Source organism: Hevea brasiliensis, chromosome 4, assembly GCF_030052815.1.
Source record: "Hevea brasiliensis isolate MT/VB/25A 57/8 chromosome 4, ASM3005281v1, whole genome shotgun sequence".
NCBI lineage: Eukaryota > Viridiplantae > Streptophyta > Magnoliopsida > Malpighiales > Euphorbiaceae > Hevea > Hevea brasiliensis.
The window spans coordinates 48,656,723-48,670,515 of NC_079496.1; the positions used below are offsets into that span (position 1 = coordinate 48,656,723).

The following is a 13,793-nucleotide window of genomic DNA, read 5'->3' on the forward strand; positions in this document are numbered from 1 at the left end:
GAATCTCCTCCATAGCTAACCATAAACAAGCTTTTTCAAGCTTGATTTCACCAACTTCTACCCCACTAAACCCTATACTACCAACACAAAAAAGTGTTCTTGCATCTTAGTGATTCTTTTGGGAGCAAATAGAAAAGGAAAACAAGAACTCTAGCACGTGGGAGACTTCACTCCATTAGAGGTTAGTGACCTAACCATGAATTTCACTTTAAATTCATGTTAAGGACTTTGAATGAGTGTAAATTACAAAGGAAATTTGTTGAATACCATTCATATGCCATCCCTTAAAATTCAGCAGCCTTGGTAGGGTATGATTGTGATGAGTTTTTATGGAGTTAACATGCTTGTATGGCTACCCACAATATGTATCTCCTAAGTGGATTGATGAAATGAAATGAAAATGCATGGGTTGTAATGTTTGAGTTAGGGTTTGGGGTGGAAAAATGAGACTTTGACCATGTGATGATGGAAGTAGGTTTTAATGGTTAATTAGTGACCATTTGGTTTGGTTTGAATAAAAAATGAAGTGAATTGTGTAGTGGGATTTGGGTTTGGTGTGGCTGCCCTTGGTGACCTGCAGGAATGGGCATGAGTCCAGCAGGTTTGGGCAGCAATAACTTGAATTGTGGAGGTTCAATTGGTGCAAGGCCAATTGGACATGAAACTAGACACATAATGGCACAACTTTGGTGAGGAACCATGCCCAGAAAACTAAATCAAGTTGACCAAAAGTTTGCCCTAATCCGGGTGACCTGCATTCTGCCTAGGCAAAATGACCAAATGAACAGTATTTGGTCATTTGGCTATAACTCAGTGTAGAAAGGTCCAATTGACCTGAAATTTTACCAGGAATAAGCTGAGATATAGATATACAACTTTCATGAAGAAACCTAACCCAAATTATAGCTAGAACATATTCAAAAAGTGAGTTGCAATCACTATTCCTAACACTGTAGATTTGGTCAGTCCAGAAATTCTGGAAAAATTTTAATCTAGCCAGTTGTGGTTTTTGGGCCATAACTTGAGCTACAAAACTCCAAATGGAGTGATTCAAAAAAAGATATTCAACTAGACAAAATAAGGAACAACTTTCTTGTTGATCACTTTACGAAACTCCCATTGCAAAAATGACCAATGGAATAGTAAAATCAAAGCATGAAAACTGAAAATTCTGCCCAATTAACATTAAGCTTAGAAATGGTATTGGCAACCAATACCAACAAATTTTGAATGCAAAATGTGGTATTTTGGGAGTATTAAAACCAATGTACCTATTGTCTATGCAAAAGTCAACATTTTAGTTGACTAATGAAATGAATAGTAACATTCAAACTTGAAATTCAAAAATTGTGAAATTTAAAAGTGTAATATGCCCTAGTATACCTAACAATATTGGTTTGGAGAGCTTGGCATGCCAATACGGTTCTGTTAGCAGTACTGCATATGGCTTCATGCCATTCTGTATTTCATGGCTTCCTATGCCATTATGTGACATAATAGCCTTTGGCTATGATATTGAGTTGTTACACTTGGGTTTAATCCCCGATAATTATTACAGCTTATTAGCTGTTCTGTTGCACACTGGGAGACACAGTGTGACCGATGGTGTAATGGTCTGAGGTACTTAGTACCCAGTGCTAGTTTACCTATTTATCTAGTCCAGTCAACTAGTATGGGTTACTCGGGCAATGATAATGAATCTTACAAATTTTAATAGAATAATACTGCTATAAATATTAGAAATTAAGTCTACCAAAAAATGTAAACATACATTCTGCATACTTATTTTATTTTATTTTATATTATCACCACTAAGCAGAATTGCTTAGCGCGTCGCTTTTGCCACGCACAGGTACCGGAGACCTAGCTGGTGAGCCCAGCAGACATCAGACCAGGTGAGTCTTCAGATTTGCATCTGGAGTCCAGAGTCACCTCACATCTGCAGTGCATATGGTAGGACATTAGGATTTCGGGGTAGCACTTTGTATTTTGCATTTTGTATTAATTTTGGTTTGGAACTATAAACTCTTAAAATTATGTAACAATGTAAATATATGAAATTTAATGTTATTGAAATTTTCTGTATAATGTATGTTGATAAATGAAATGTTGAGAAATATAAATGTGCTTTCAGTGATAATGTGAACAGAAAAGAAAAGTTTATGAAAATAGTATTGAGATTTTGAGATTGAGTTGAGAAATGTGTGCATAATGGAGTTTGAATTTGGAAATTATATGGGAAGTGTTTTTAAGCAGGTTCAGAAGAACTGTTTTTCCAATTTACAGCCGGCACTCTGCCAGATTTTCTATAAAATTTGCGAAAAAATTCAGATTTATCAAAAATCGAAAATAAATGAATTAAAAGGGATAAATTGTAATTGAAACATGAATTGATGCTCCGGCACACTGAGTGGCATATCTTGCTCGGCTACACTGTAGACGGGTAAGGGGTGTCACAATTGAACATTAAAATCAATTAGGTATATAATGAATTTTGCATAATGCATGAGACTCTATAAGAAAAAATTTTGAATTCAATGTTCTAATCTAATAATTTTCATGCTTCTGCTCCTCCAGAATCTGCCTCTGACTTCTTTAGGAAAGTTGTAGCCTATTTCTTAGCTTTCCAACTGATACTCATTTGCCCAAATCTGAGGTCTACAGCCCAAGTTATGGCCTAAAAACTGAGACTGGTTCTGACAGAGTATCCAACCCATAATGACGACTTCATTGCCATTTTTGACAATTAAAACGGCCTCATCTCGCTTCCAACCCTTCATAGAAGTTGTAAAGGTGGCTCTTAAGGTTCAATTAGGCTTGGGCTTGCTTCATTTGGATGTCTAGAACTCCATATACAAAATAAATTCTAAAACTAGTCGTGACACATCAAGTCTAGGCTTTTGCAATAGATCCATAGCTCATTTTGTCATCCTTGGAGATTGATTTGGGCTTTGGTCCCTCTTTATCATTTGTAGTGGCCTATCTTTGCTTTTCAATGGATTAAACAACACTCAATTTGGAGACCCATAACTTTAGAAACACCTGAAAAATACAGCAAAGGTCAAATGCTAAAAATTTCTCCATTTAACACAATTATTTCAACAACTATCTAAAAATATGCCTAAATAATAAATATACTTTAATCAACTGAATTATGCATAAAAACACTCTAGAAACACTAAATGTGATGGGAGTAAAATTAATAAATTATGCACTTATCACAACTGTTTAATCAATTCATTCTGTTGTTGTTGAGCTACTAAGAAACCTTCCATCATGGATTCCATGGTCATCTTCAGTTCAGGTTGTTGAGGTTGAGGAGGCGGTGGTGGTTGTGCAAAGTTTTCGCCTCTGTTCTGAAATCTAGGGGGTGCTGGTGGTTTATACCCCTGTTGCTTGTTTATTGGCTGATTTTGTTAGTTTGACCATGAGAAATTTGAGTGGTTCCTCCATCCAGGGTTGTAAGTGTTTGAATATGGATTGTTGGGCTGCCTCTAGTTGAAGTTTCCTCCATTATTCACATAGTTCATCTATTTTGTGGAGGGTTCATTGAAGCTGTTATATTATGAACTAATGTATCCTCCTCCATAGCTATACTCATGTTGACTATTTGTACCAACTGCGTTGGCTTGCATTTTATCAATCCTCCTTGTGAGCTGATCAAATTGAGCATTTATCATGCTTAAGGCATCCACTTCTAGGACCCCTGCCGTTCTCCTTGCATTTCCTCTTTCATTTGAGCACTCATAATTATGATATGGAACCCTCACTAGAAGTTCAAGTGCTTGTGTCACTGTTTTCTCCATTAGGTCACCTTCTACAGCTGAATCAACTGTGCTCCTTGTAGAGGGTAGTAACCCATTATAGAAATTTTGCACTAGTAGCCAATCCTCTATGCCATGGTGTGGAAATTCCCTCTGCAGGTTTTTATATCTTTCCCATGCGTCATAGAGTGATTCACCTTCCTTTTGTCTGAAGGTGTTGATCTCAAACCTCAGTCTTACAGTCTTTGTAGGTGGGAAATGCCTTGCTAGAAAAGCTTGTGAGAGGTTTTCCCAAGTGGTGAATGTTCCAGCTGGTTGAGAAAGTAACCACTTCCTTGCTCTGTCTCGAAGGGAGAATGGGAATGCTCTGAGTCTTATGGCTTGATCAGAAACTCCATTCATCTTGAATGTGTCACAAAAGGCAAGAAAGCACTTGAGGTGATAGTGTGGATGAACCCGTTGGTGAACCTCCAAACTAGGTTTGTTGAATCATTTGAAGCCATGCTAGTTTTAACTCAAATATGTTGGCTTTGAAGGAGTGGAAGCATGAAAGTTTGTTCATTAGAGCATTGAATTTAAAAGTTTTCTTCTAGGGTTTCATGCATCATGCCACATCCATTATGTGCTTAATTAGTTTCAATGCTCAATTGCATATTAAAACACTTTTAATATGTATTAGGATATACATTTACCATTTAATATTTTTGAATTAATAAATTAATTTAATTGAACCCTAGTTCAAAGAAGAATATGCACACAAACCTTTTGATGCACTATTGATGCAATTGGCACCTTTAGGAAGCACCTAGGACCCCAAATGTTGTCCCTCTAGCTTGTCTATACCAAGATCACCAATGAGCAGCCCCCAATCTTACTCCTCAAGCCTTTCCAACTAATTATAAATTGGGTTTTTGCCTTTAGAGAGGTTGTATGTGTGTATAGGACACTAAAAATAATTTCTAGCAATTTTAATTCAAAGAAAACAATTGATTTCTCTTTGAATTGATGAGAAAAGTTGAAGAGAGGAGAGAAAGAAAGAGGTTCCACTACACATAAGAGAGAATAAGAGTGAGTGTTTCTTTTTTTCTTTTCCCTTTTATAATTAGGTCATCACTTAAACCCTATGCGACATGTCACCTCCATATTGCATCTTATTTTTAATTGACCTAATCACATTAAGGCAAGTGTCAAAGCTAGACTTAATCTTGACTTTGATCATCTTACATGATAGGAAGACAAATGGCAAGCTAATATGGTGCCATATGTCACCATCTCATGGTGCCACATGTTACCCTGTGAAATGACCAAATTACCCTTATGTTTTAATTTTGAGTTCTCAACCCAAAATCATTATTTCTTCTCTTCAAATCAATTTATATCAAATATTAATTAATTAATTAATTAATTAATTAATGTCTATACTATACATCCATAGTTAAACAATTAAATTCATAGTTAAACACTTTAAATATAAATTTAACTTATACGATACATCCAATAACCTAGATTTGGTTTCAAGTCATGCTAGGGACTTTGCAATCTTATTGCAAACCTAAGTTGTTTAATAAATCAATTAAACTCTTTAATAAATCAATTAAATCATATTTTACTTGGTGATTATCTTGTGTATGTGTGTGACTCACTAGGCTCATCACTAATTGGCAATGAGATATGATATTAACTTTTAATATCATCAGAACTCTTTCTTACCATAAATTATTTCTCTAAATCATTTTAGGCATCTCATAGACCATGGTTGACACCTAGCATAGCGTGTTATGGCCACCCAATCAGTAGCAAGGAATACCTTCAATGAACCTTTAATCATATGTTACAATGCACTAGAATCTCTCTGTTACAAAATCCCAATTCGAGCTGGAGTCATGGTTTATGTCAAATCCCATTTACTATGAATGTTATATTCTCTTTTAATTCCAGTTATTGATTAATTAGATTTTCTTATTAGAAACTCTTTTCTGACTAAATCTGTTTATCCTGGCCAGGAACTTGAAACATCAAGAACAATTAAATGAACATAGGACTTTATCCCTATTTACTTAGGGTAACAGATTCCATCTTGATCAACACCTACCTCCATATATAACTAGTAGGAGCAAACACATGCCCATATACCCATACATAGTACAAGTATGAAAGCAGTATCAAACTCAAACCACCTATATACAAGATAACTGTGTTATCTCGGGTCTAAAGATTATATGCACTGATATGATATATGATAATGCATTGACAAGAGTAAACTCCATGTGCTTGTCATATACGTCACTAGTTCGGCGTACTTATCATGTATAAGTGCCTATCATGTTTGTTATATGGCATGAGACTCACCATTCCATCTTATTTATGTCTCATATAAATACCTTGGGAACAAACATGATTACAATCTTTCTGGATAAGTCATGTTCTTATTGTGAAGTATCCTCTATTGTGAACCAATTTATGATATTTTGTGCTAGAAATACTGTCACTCATATTTTTAACAACTTAAGAATAGAATTTCTAACAAAATATCAATTGACCTTTTCTATTATACATAAATATATTATGTAAACAGAAAAGTTAAATTGCTTTTTATTAAAAAAATATGTACAAGATACATACTAAATGGTATGCTCTAGGGCATACTACTAATAATCTCCCACTAGCACTAGAGCTATTCATTATAATATCTTAGACCCATCTTCTCAAGATATCAGTCTAACTGAGCTTGTGACATAGGCTTCGTGAATGGATCAGCTGGATTTTCAACTGATGCTATTTTCTGGATGGCTACATCGCCTCACCCAACTATTTCTCTGATAATGTGGTAGCGCCTTTCTATGTGTTTGGATTTCTGGTGAGATCGGGGTTCCTTAGCCTGTATGACTGCTCCATTGTTGTTACAGTAGAGTGGAGCTGCTGACTCAATGGAAGGAACTACTGCAAGTTCTTTCATAAACTTCTTTATTCAAACAGCTTCTTTTGCAGCATCTGATGCAGCAATATAATCAACCTCTATAGTGGAATCAACAGTCATACTCTGTTTGGAACTCTTATAACTGACTGCACCTCCATTATAAATGAACATAATCCCAGAGGCAGACTTTCTATCATCAATATCTGATTGGAAATCAGAATCAATATAACCATTCGATTGCAAGTTACCACCTCCATAAATCAAGAATAAATCCTTAGTTCTTCTCAAGTACTTAAGGATGTTCTTGACAGCTATCCAATGTTCCAAACCTGGATTGGATTGAAACCTGCTAGTCAAACTAATAGCATGTGCAATATCCGGCCTAGTACACCTCATTGCATACATCAAACTTCTAATAGCCGAAGCATATGGAATCCTGGCCATTTTATCTCTTTCTTCAGGTGTCTTTGGAGACATCTCTTTAGAAAGGTGGATACCATGTCTCACTGGTAACAATCCTCTCTTTTAATCAAGCATGTTAAACCTCTTTAACACCTTTTCCAAGTATAGACTTTGGGATAAACCAATTATTCTTTTCGCTCTATCTCTATATATGCGAATTCCAAGAATATAGGTTGCCTCCCCTAAGTCTTTCATGGAGAATGTATTTGACAACCATACCTTTACAGCTGTCAACATACCTATGTCATTACCTATCAACAGAATATCATCCACATATAAGACAAGGAAAGTGATAGCACTATCACTAACCTTCTTATATACACATGGCTCATCCACATTTTTTATAAAACCAAATGACTTAATGGCTTCATCAAAATGGATGTTCCAACTCCTTAAAGCTTGTTTCAACCCATAAATGGATTATTTTAGCTTGCATACCTTGGAACCATCTTGGCATTCAAAACCCCTAGGTTGTTCCATGAAAATGTTTTCTTCAATGTATACATTGAGAAAAGCTATTTTGACATTCATCTGCCAAATCTCGTAATCAAATTATGCAACTATTTCTAATAGAATCTTAATTGATTTAAGCATGGCAACAGGTGAGTGTAACACCCCTATGTTCGGTTGTGCGTTCTATTGTTCTAGTTGACCAATGTCTGTCCGTCCAGTTAGAATGCCTATAACTACATTTAAATGTTAGTGAGGAGACATAGAATAATGAAATACAAGAATGGAAAATAAAAAAAAAAACAAAGGAAAAATAATAGCAATGAAATGTAACCAAGTTAAACGAGCCGAAAACCATAGCAATGGGTGACCGCACCGGAAAGTTGCGGCATGGACCATTGACTAACCCTAGACCTGGGGGAACCTTGGAAAATATTTTTAAGACTTAAATAAACATATATTGAAGTATAAATGTCATTAGAAATATCAAAGAAAAATTAATTAATTAGTACACAGAAAAATGAGAAATCGAGAAAAAGACAAAACTCGGTGTTACAGAAAAATCAGGAATACAACCCGAATAGGGACATTATAGTCATTTGACACCCCGAGTTGCCTTTTGACCTAAATTTTCATTAAAAATAAATGATATTACACTTTGAAAATATCATGAAAATTAAAATGGTGGTACATAAATTAATAGTCAAAGATATGAGGAAAATGTGGGAAATTGGAAACTTTGGATTATTAAATCATTAACCTACATTAGTGCTCCACTAAAATCACATTTGGGACGCCTAAAGAGTGAAGTGGGACAAGTGTCGGATCAATTGTTTTCTTCTTCCTCACAAGCTCACCTTGGCCGAATTCTTTCTTCCATGGAAACCTTCATGGTTGTCCACCATTAAGCTTAAATCCACCATTGATTTAGCCATCCTTTACACTAGCTCCCTTCATTAAACTTGACCACCATACCTTGGGCAGCATACTTGGAGCAAGAAAGATAAGTTTTGGTAGAGTTTTGAAGAAGTCCAAAAGAGGTAAGTGGTTATTTTCAATCCTTGTTTCATTAAAAGTGTAACTAAGATTGTGATTGTTTGAATTATGGAATAATTTTTTAGGTTTGATGAATTGTTGGTGATGGAGCATTTCGGCAGCCATGGAACCTCACCATGAACAGCTTGTCTTTGCATGTAAATGGTTTTTTGAATGTTGATTTAATTGTTTAATTGTATTGAAGTTGAATTCCATGTGTAAAGTTTGATTTGTAAGCTTGAAAAGTGAAAATGGAAGTTGATGGGTATGTGTAAACTTGTGGCAGCCTCATGATGAAGATTGAAGTTTTTAAGTTCATGAAATATTGTTGAAATATTGTACAAAAAATTACAGCATATATGTGTGTGGATAATAGTGATAAGGTGGGCAAATTGTTGATGGAAGTTTGTGTGATAATTTGAAGTATTTATGTGTATATATTGTTGGGATTGAACTTTTGAATTGTGACTGTAACACCCCTCACCCGACTACAGTTTAGCCGAGCAAGGCGTGCTACAATCGGTGCCGGAGCACCCTAACTTATCTTAATTTATTTTTTTAATAATTTTGAACTCATTTAATTTAATATCAATTATTTTTCAAAGGAGAAACCAATGGAGTTTCCCTATTTTATTATCGTTTGGCGTATTTCAATATTCACCTGTTTGAAATTCAACAATATTTTAAAATAAAGAAAATCTCATCCATGCTAATAATAATTATCTCATCAATCATTCTCATAATTTTCTCATATTTCAAATCTCATCCATACATTTTAATTTCATAATCATTTCCATACTCATATCATCATTTGAAAAATCATTATGTAATTCAAATCTATACTCATTTGTACAAATTCATCCATGCTCCATTCTTATAGCAAAATTCTCAAATTTGCATTAATTTACATCATTTGCAATAATTAAATAAATCCTTAATTTACATGATATGCAAATTAATTACAATTTGCTAATTTATATTACAATATAAGAAAAAAATAACATATACAAAATACATGATATGCTTAATGTGAGCCCTATCTACATGCATTGCTGAGGAGGTGACAACCTTGAGCGCTCTGCAGATCAGAACTCCAAAATCTCTATTTAGTATTCGCTGGGCTTTAACTTCAGTACCTGCGCGAGGAAACAATTCCATCGCGCTAAGCATTGCTGCTTAGTGGTGCAATAATATAACAAGGAAATAATATACAAATAAATATAGAAATAAAACATAATTTAAATAATTAAGATTTATTTATACTTCACATGCGATTCTAAAATTTAATATGTTTTATCGTAATTTAGTCTTCTTTGGAAGTGTTTATTTCGCCAATGTGCAGTAATAATGTACAAAGTAAAATGATCTAAAAATAATAAATATATGCATATATTATCATGTAAGTCACACTTGCAATATTTATGTGTGTTATAATTTTTTTTGCTAATCTTTTAGCATTTTCTCAATACTTTCTAGGTTGTCTCAGATTATTTCATAATAAGTAAATTTTGATATCGGTCCAGTTCATTTCGATTCTTTCTAATAAATAACTATTCTAATTTATTTTAGGTCATCTTACTCATTTATTTAATTTCTAATATTTTTTTATTACTAATATTCTTAACTTATTTCAATAAATTTCACTGCCCAAGTAACCTACGACAGGCTGACTAAACTGAATAACGGGTCGTTGGCTTTGGACACCGCGGTGCCTCGGGCCGTCATACCATGGGACGCAGAACATCAACCATGTATGCAGTCAGTATGGTTAAAAAGCCATGATATCACATAATCGGGCATAAAAGCCATGAATACGGGCATAAAAGCCATGAATACGGGCATAAAGCCATGAATACAGGCATAAAGCCTTTCGCAGTACTGCTAAAACAATACCCTATTGGCATGCTAAACTATCCAATCTGACACACATGTCTAGGAAATACAAGGGCACATAATATCATTAAATATTAATATATTGTGTTTTATTACTTCATTATTTCATGATAAATTTCAATTATAATTCATACATTCATTTGATCATTTATATGATCACAATTCACATCAATTATCCTTTTATACCATTGTACACAAAATACTTCTCCTCTCTACAATAATGAGAGCTAATGTCTCATTCATACATTAATATGGTTCATTTATTCATTCATTATGTTATTCATATTGATCACAATTCTAAACAATGGTTCACATGTACCATTGTATTCAAAACATTTTTCCTTTCTCATTTATACATTCAAGAATCTACTTATGTAATTACAAATTTTATATTTCAAGTTGAGTTAATAATATTTTATGAATTCCATCTGTGATGGGCATATAAGCCCTAACTATCTATTCACATCAATTAGGTGACTTATTTTTCATGTTTCAAGTAATCCATGAATATTTCATGAATTTCAAATTTATGGCCTTAATTTCTTTTTAACAATTTTGACTAGGATGCATAGTCCACATTTGTCATACAATTCTAAGCATTTAAGCTTAGAATTGGTTCTAGGTCTTCATCTTAATTTACTAATCATTTTGATTACTATTCACCTTACTAGTCAACCAAAATGTTGACTTTCTTATACTTAATGGATATATTAATTCTAATTACACCAAGATCCCACATTTTGAGTTTTACATTTGCTAGTATTAATTGCCAATTGCAATTTAAAGTCCCCTAGATGCATTTCTAAATTTTCAGTTTTTACTACCTAAGTTTACTGTTCCATTGAACAATTTTAGAGTGGAAACTGGGCTAACCTTTCTTCATCAAAGTTGTTCCTTATTGTGTCTTCTTTAATTCCCTTTTTGAATCACTTCATTTGGAGTTTTGTAGCTCAAGTTATGGTCATTTTACCATAACTGGTCGGAGTGACCTGTACCCAGATTTTCTGGGCAATTTGGTTCTGCCAGATTTGGTGACCTAAGTTTGGTTGGCGATTTGACTAGGTTATGGTCAGAATTTGGGTCAGGTTTCTTCATGAAAGTTGTTGGTCTATATCTCAGATTATTGCTGGTAAAATTTCAGGTCAATTGGACCTTTCTACATTGAGTTATGGCCAAATGACCAAACACTGTTCATTTGGTCATTTTGCCTAGGCAGATTGCAGGTCACCCGGATTAGGGCAAACTTTTGGTCAACTTGGTTTGCTTTTCTGGGCATGGTTTCTTCACCAAAGTTGTGCCATTATGTGTTTAGTTTCATGTCTAATTGGCCAAACACTAATTGAACCTCTACAATTCAAGTTATTGCTGCCCAAACCTGCTGGACTCATGCCCAGTCCTGCAGGTCACCAAGGGCAGCCTATTCACTCAATTTCCTCATGTCACTCATTTCTAGACAAGAAATGGGCCTCCACCTTATTAATTTCTACAAGTAGCTTCATTAAATCAAAGCATGCTTAATCATTTTTCCTCTAAAATTTCTAGCTCATGCAATATACATGTTACTAGAATGAATAGTGCACTCAGTGCACAATCAGCATGCAGAAACAGGGTGCAAAAATAATCACCATAATTTATAGAAACAAGATTTCAAGACCATATTTTCCAGAAATCAACCTTCATATGTTTAACTCAATCTCCAATTGGAATCACATCAAAATCAGATCGGAAATTGCAGAACTAATTAAAAAGGTGCAACCTGTCCAGAATCCAGTACATGCAGGATAGTAGTAAGGAAATGCAAAAATATCAACCAGCAGCTACCACAATTAGCTCTTGGCCATAACTACAAGGTTTTAGAGCATTCAATAAGCGTTTCAAGGACTCAAGAATCACATCATTTCGAGTTTTGTGGCTCTAGTTATGATTTATTGAAGGTGGCTGTCCTATTGCAGGAAATCAGCAGAACAGAGTCCACATCTGAGCAATAAAATGTTTTGTCCTCAAACCCTAACCTAACATTAGAATCAGGTCTGCCATAAAACTAAAAAGTTTTAGAAAATTCCTTAAGGTTTCTTTTGACATAAAAATCACCCTGATCTGAAATCCCTAACTCCAGTTATGAATTTTTAAAATTTACTGTTCACGCATATACTGTATAGATTCCAGATTTTCACTCATCTATAATTTCCTATGGCACCTAGTTGTAGGATTTACTAATTTCTTTCATAAAACACAGAAATAACTATAAGTTAAAGCACTAACCTTTGTGTGTGTCAACCCAAGCTTGAAGAAAAATCTTTCTCTCCTTTTCTTTTGCTGCCTTAGGCTTGTTCTAGTTGCAAGGAGCAATTTTTGTGAAATCAACAAGTGATTTTATGGTGTGTTTACAAGGAACTTTTAGAGAGAAGTAAAAGCATCCATGGAGAATAGAGAGGGAGTGAGTTTCGGCTGGTTGAAGAAGAAGGGCAACAGATTGTTGTTTTTCATTTTAACTCATTTTATCCCTTTTTAATTAGTTTATAAGGTGTGTGTTACAATATGATTGGTGGAGGACTTTTAATGAGACAATAATGATGCCATAATTTATATTTTATTTCATTTTCTTTTCTACTCATTTTCAATTAAATTTTTAACAATATTTATTCACATTTTAGATCATAATAATTATTTACTTAATTGGACAAGTCGGTCAAAAATCATCTCTAAAGACGAAATGACCAAAATGCCCTCCATTTGGCTTAACAGACTAAAATTGTCTGTACCGATTAAAAAAAAATTTTAAGCATTTCTTTGGCATTCTAATGCCATAAGAACCTCAATGACCCTTCTTTGTAGTCCCAAAAATTATTTTATAATTTTTCCCCTGGGTCTATGGCTCCTAGTTGCGAGAACCGCAACTTCTCACTAGGTTACCCATCGCTAGGGCACTGGCTCATTTAACTTGGTTGTATTTTATTTCTACAATTTTTCCTAAATTTTTCTTATTAATATTTTAGTTATTTATGATTCCTCACTCTAGTCTAATTATTTTTCTAGACGTTCTAGCTATCCGGACCGACACCGGTTATCGGAACAGTAGAATGTACGTAATTGCTACAGTGAGGGTGTTACAGTGACTGCATTTGGTGTATTTTGGAAGTGGTTATATTCTGTCCAATTTGACCTATAATGTAGAGAATTGAATGGATTTGGTTAGTACCAAATGCAGAATGGTATGGAGAAGTGAGGAGGCAGTTGTGAATGTGTGTTGGTTTGGTGTTTGAAAAGCATGT

General features: G+C 34.3%; 1 non-coding gene across 1 annotated transcript; it reads left to right on the forward strand.

The window, feature by feature from the left end:
* Positions 1–3,894: 3,894 nt before the first annotated feature.
* LOC131179691 (small nucleolar RNA R71) lies at positions 3,895–4,001 on the forward strand. The gene has a single exon (XR_009148578.1). It is a non-coding gene; the product is annotated as a small nucleolar RNA R71 (small nucleolar RNA).
* The last annotated feature ends 9,792 nt before the right edge of the window (positions 4,002–13,793 follow it).